The sequence below is a fragment of the Melopsittacus undulatus genome, chromosome 4 (genome assembly GCF_012275295.1).
Source record: "Melopsittacus undulatus isolate bMelUnd1 chromosome 4, bMelUnd1.mat.Z, whole genome shotgun sequence".
Classification (NCBI taxonomy): Eukaryota; Metazoa; Chordata; class Aves; order Psittaciformes; family Psittaculidae; genus Melopsittacus; species Melopsittacus undulatus.
Genome location: NC_047530.1, coordinates 73,364,068 through 73,370,067, shown reverse-complemented (window position 1 = coordinate 73,370,067; position 6,000 = coordinate 73,364,068).

Genomic DNA, 6,000 nt, shown 5'->3' with positions numbered 1-6,000 from the left:
CACAGGTGACTTGCAGGGACAGAGAACTGGGGCAGGAGGGGATCTCCATCCCTCCTCCCCAGGCTTTAGAAAGCATCCAGTTTTGCTAGAGGGGTAGAGGAAGGCATGTAAGATATTACCCATCCCACTCTGCCCCAAGCCACCAGAGACAGCCGGAGACCTCACTATAAGCCACCAAAAATTAATACAACAGCCAAGAGATATGTTGTTATTCAGACTCTCTAAACATGTTTTTTACATCTTTCCTCAACTGTCAAACTATCTGACATCAATTATCAGAATCATTTTCTGATTTTTCTTATTACATACACACATTGAAGACAGCATTGCAAAAGGTGTCTTCAAATGGGAGATCTTTTTAACATCTTAAGTGGCTGAAGAAGCTCCCACCTAAATTTTATTCTGCTAGAACTCTATTTTATTATTTTTTAAAACAGAATTTTGAAGATTATACACATCAGGTTTTCCCATATAACCCTGAAACCAACAGGAAGGAGGTAAGAAGCTATTTTTTCCAGCTCTGTGGGTCACCCAAGGCCTAAGGATTTTAGGAAAAAGCTATTTCCGTCTCTACCATATTCTTTTCAAAGCAACAGAACATATTTTAACAAATACAGGTTTGGAGTCCCATATAATCATCTCTGCTTCCTCCATATTCAGCACAGACAATTGCACTGAGATTGCACTTGACACGAACCATTGGTGTCCATAGAAACTGCATGACAGCAAAGGCAGGCAGAGCCTGCGCCTGGCTTGAACTCCCAAAATCTGCTAAAATGGCTCTAATCTGAGGGGTTACACTATAATCACACAACTGGGGTTTCACACAATCTGTTACTGTACAGCAAAAGTGCTGGGGGTGAAAAACCTCGGTGAGACTCTCAGAAGGTGGCAGGTGATGGGAAGTGGGCACGGAGCTGCCCAGGGCCTCAAGACCCTGCTTTAGCACAGGGTTTATCAAGTCTTACAGCACTTCTGCCTCCAGTCTCCCCATCACAGAAAGGGGGTCAGTAAGGGCACCTTGCATGAGACTGTTGTACACTGTCCATGTTGGTAAAGAGATTTTTTTTAATGGTTACCTATTAAGTATTCTGTATTTGGCATTCTGCTAGTATTCTAAGTGTTACTGTAATCATGTAAATATTTCATTGTAAAAACATTGCATGAATAAAGAAAATTAATTTTATAGGTCACACTATAAAAATACATTTAAACAAACACCCACAGTATGTACAAAGAGACAGACAGCTCCCAAATACCAGAAATTTTGGATGAGGGATAGCCAAATCCTATTTTTTATTCGTACCTACGCTGCTTATGCTATTAATATCTGACTTCTCTTTTGTGACTTTAGGCTATTTTAAAAACGAAACCTTGTTACCATGGAGACAATAAGCCGGTCAGCACATCTGCTGAGGAACAGGACATGAAATTTTTAAAGTGAGAATTTCAAAGGCTCCAACTTTTCATGAATCTGTGCCAATAATCCCATCGAATACACATAAGGGAGCCTGCTAATTTAGTTAGCTGTCACCTAACAGATTTCTGACAATGTTATTAACTGCTGTTGTGCACCAGTACCCACTAGCAGAGACTGCAGCACTGTGAGCACCGGCATGCTGAGGAGATGAATCATGTTCCACTTCCACGTGCCACACTGGCCATGCTCATGAAGTGGTAAGGGTGAAAGCTCATTACAAATATAATCCAGTGAACCTGCCTAAAAGGGTGACAGACCTCTCCGAACAAATAACAACAAAACAACAAGGGGATCTGTATTTTTTGAAGAATGCAATCATGATCATTATTTGCTTGCAAACTCAAATACACACACACAAAAATCTCTTTCCTTTGCTAACAGAACACTAAGCGGGCATGTAATTGAGATTCAATTAGTAGATTAAGAAACACTCAATTAAGCTTCCCAGTGACACAGAGATACACAGCTACACTCGCTTTCCAGATGAAGAAATGAACCTCGCAGAAGTCTGCCAGCTTCTTCAAGGTCAGATGAAGGGATGGCAGAATTAAGGAGAGAAACCACTTCATGACTCTTTGTTTTATGATGAAATTCAGTTAAGTTTCCCTCTACTGTTATTTCAGCCTTACGAAGTTTATCCCCCACCCACCTCTTCTTCCCAGCTGTACAAGGAGAAACCTAATCAAGGCAGGATTTTGAGGCACCTGGCAACAAAGCAACACCACTGGACAGTACAAGGCAGCTTTCAGGAGGGCAGATGTGCACACATGTATGTGTGACAGCCACATGCCACCAGCTGTTACTAACAGGGAAGCCAAGAACAGGGGATGCGCTCCAAGTCTGTCAGCCTCCCAAGGCATATCAGAAGACAACTCTGGAAAAGCTGTCAAGTGCGTATCCCGTGACTCTCAGTCAACATAGGCAGCATCCCATAGGAAGTTATGGAGAGATGTCATCTAGTCGTTGTCTAACCACTGGGCTCACCAGTGCTGAAGCTGTTCAGATGTAGCACCCTTCATCACTGAAACACATGCAGCAGTAGCAAAGTGTGGTTCTATTTGACAGCCTTCATCATTTAAGTATTTCTCCTAAGTGCAGCTGTTTCATGAGCTTCACCAAGGGGCACAACAAACCTTCCTTTCCAAACCTACCTGGGCCTATTGGTTGGATGGTCTCTCTCAAACTGGCAGAAGACAACTCCATGTAAGCTTTCCAACCCATCCATCACAGGCAAATCCCACCAGTGTGACTCAGATCATGCCAGTACCAGGCTGTACCACCAAGGACTGCCCATGAGCTCCTGCTGGGACCTGGGTACAGCCTGTACATAGCACATAGCCTATGCCGACCCAAGGGATGGTCTCATCTCTATCCTCCAGAAGCAGGCCATCTTCACAAATCACCTCTGTGATTTGGAAATTAAATCCAGGTCACAATGACATTGGTGGAAAACACCAACTCCTCCCAAAGCCAAGGAATAAACGTACTCCATGGTTCTGTACACAAGAGAAAACCGCAGACCAGCCTGAAAGCCAGATGGGTGTAGAGCTACTACAGCACAACACTCCAGGGACATTTACGTCAGTTCAAGTATGCCTTACTTGACATTATTGATTTAACCTAAATACGCTGATTTACAAAGCAAACTGTTCTTAAGCACAGTTTAACTTGAGAGATGCAACTGCTGTACTAGCTAACTACATTGATTTAAGAAGAAAGGCAAGTTAAAACAATGTCACTCTACTGTGCAGACAAGGCTTATGTTCTTTGGAGAAAGGGCTGAATCTTTTATTCACCTGTCAAATGCTTTAACAGTTTCTAAACGCTGTATAGAGAAAAATAATGATCGAGTCCTGTGGCTAAGGAATAATCATAGTCTATGACAGTAAGCTATATTTTAGAAATTAATGACTCATCATAGAATTGAACTCATCTGGTAAATTACCAAAATTCTAATCTGCCTCTTTGCTGATATGTATTTTATCAACCTAATCAGCATTTGATTTTGAGGAATGCCTGGTTCATTGCATACCCAGGTTGGAATGGACCACACTACTCAGCATCATCAACCTCCTCCTGCGTACCAGAAAACCTGTATATGGAAAACCAAAGTCCCAAAGTCATCAGCTGAGGTCTCATCTCATTCTGAGGAAAACAATTTTAAGACAAAAAAAAAAAAAAAGGAAGAAATCAATACACATTAGAAAGTTTGTTAAGAAATGATCACTGAAGCTGCCTATGGACATCACTGACGAGGAAAGATCAAATGTCGATTCGCCTTATTTCAGAGAGTTACTTTACAGGACAGCCAGCAAAAATATCAGCTACAAAACTCAAACCTGTACTTCAAGCCATGGACTGCTCTTGAAAATACTGGTGCACGTCACCAAGCCAACATCTGCCAGAGCCGATAAGCAGCCTTGTGTGCCTTGCACCTGCAAGGGCACACCTGAGATGGCAACTGGGTGGTTCTATGTCACATGTGCCAACGGAAAGGCTTTCAGGCTTTATAAAAAATAAATGAAAGTCAGACACCCTTCATGCTTCCCAGATCTGATTTACAGCCACTTTTGCTTGACTAAACAAGAAGGTATCTGAATGCAGATGTCAACATTAAGCTTGGTACACTGCTTGGTCTTGCAGAAAGAACACTGCAGTCCCATCTCCACACACACACAAGCTCTGAAAACAAGGCAACAAACACTTCTGAAGGAGTTGCACCTTTTGTCAGAATGTCACCGACTTAAAAATGCTGTTACAGCTTGAGAGCTGTTCTAATAACAGAAAACGCTTTTTTAATTCTTCACTTAATAACACAGAGGAAAAATGCTACTTAAAAGGGGGAGGAAGCACAAGCATTGCTAGAGATGCAACATGAGGTGTAACTATGTCTTAGCAGAAAACTGATTCTAACTTCAACTATTTCTAACAAAAGCAGCAAAAAAAGAAATCCCAAAATAAACTGTGTATCTCAATATAATTTTAGATGAAGTTAAACATACTTGCATTGAACAGGTACACTCAGTGGTTTCACTTGAAGTCTCTGGCATGAGCTGGAATGAAGCTCCACTGTTTTAAGTGTTTTAAGATTTTATTACAAGGCCTTGATGCTATCAAAAAGCATGTAATTCCGTTTCACTTCAATCATGTAAGTTATGGTAACACTACCCAGAGAGGCAATCCAGCACAAGCAGAAAAGTAACATCCCCATTAGGGAACAGACCTAACCCTCAGTCCAAGACCCAGCCACAGTTTTGGTTATGTCTTCAGACATGGAGCTACTTGACAACTATTCAAGAAAGGCCACCTCGTAGACTCACAGAATCAGCTAGGTTGGAAAAGACCTTTAAGATCATCAAGTCCAACCATTACCTCAGGACTGTCAAGACCACCACAAAACCATGTCACTGAGGGCCTCATTACACAGTTTTGAATGCTTCCAGGGATGGTTATTCCACCACTTCCCTGGAGAGCCTGTTCCAACACCTTATTACCCTTTCTGAAGTAATTTTTCCTAATGTCCAACCTAAACCTCCCCTGTTGCAGCCTGAGGCCGTTACCTCTTGTCCTGTCACTTGTTACTTGGGAGAAGAGACCTTCTTTAAACGAGGAAGGGCATGGTAAGGAAAGATCTAAAATAAGGAGACATTCAATTGGACCTGTCCTAAGGGATGCAGTTTGGACAACAAGATGTGAAATATATAAACCAGCACGGCCATGGGGAGACACCCATCTGAGGAGGAGCAAGGAGGAAGAAGAGGAAGAGCAAGGGAGCCTGAACCTCCACCTCCAGCAACACAGGACCCTTACTCAGACCTTTGTCAACCCACCTCCAAATGTAAATGTCCCTATCTCAGATGCTGACCTCCCCCTGGGGCTCCCCAGTACTATTATGCAGATGGAGACATGTACCATGTGTTGTTTTCCCTCCCCAAATTGTATTAGCACATGCATAAAAAGGTTTTAATGACTTCTGGCACACACACCTATATAGCTGGAGTCGGTCCCGCTAACTCACTTGGGATCACCTGCAGTAAAGAGCAGCCACTGCAGGCTTTCTTTTGACAAGAAATGATGCTCTAAGACAACCTTTGGGTGACTGTTCCTCATAGGTCACTTCACTTTTATCAGGGAAATAAATTCCATTAAAAATCAGAGGCAATAAAACTGATACCACCAGAAGTCAAAGGGAAAAAACAAACTGCATATACTCACAAGTCACACCACGTCAAAATAAGTGGTGGAAGCACAAAAACATTCCAGAAAATAAAGCAATAATGAATTACTATGACAGCATCTTGTAAAATTATAAGCATATGTTTTCAGATGACCTACTTATTGTCTTATAATTGACTTCTGTCCCTTAAGGGGGTTCTTAAATATAATTGAGCAGCACCTGCCACGTCAGAGGAACAATTTTGTACACCCATGCCTGGATCAAATACTGTACTTAACAGCTTCAGCACCAGGGTTACTCAGTGCTTTGGCTGTGTCACTGGAGACAGAGGTGCAAATCCAAC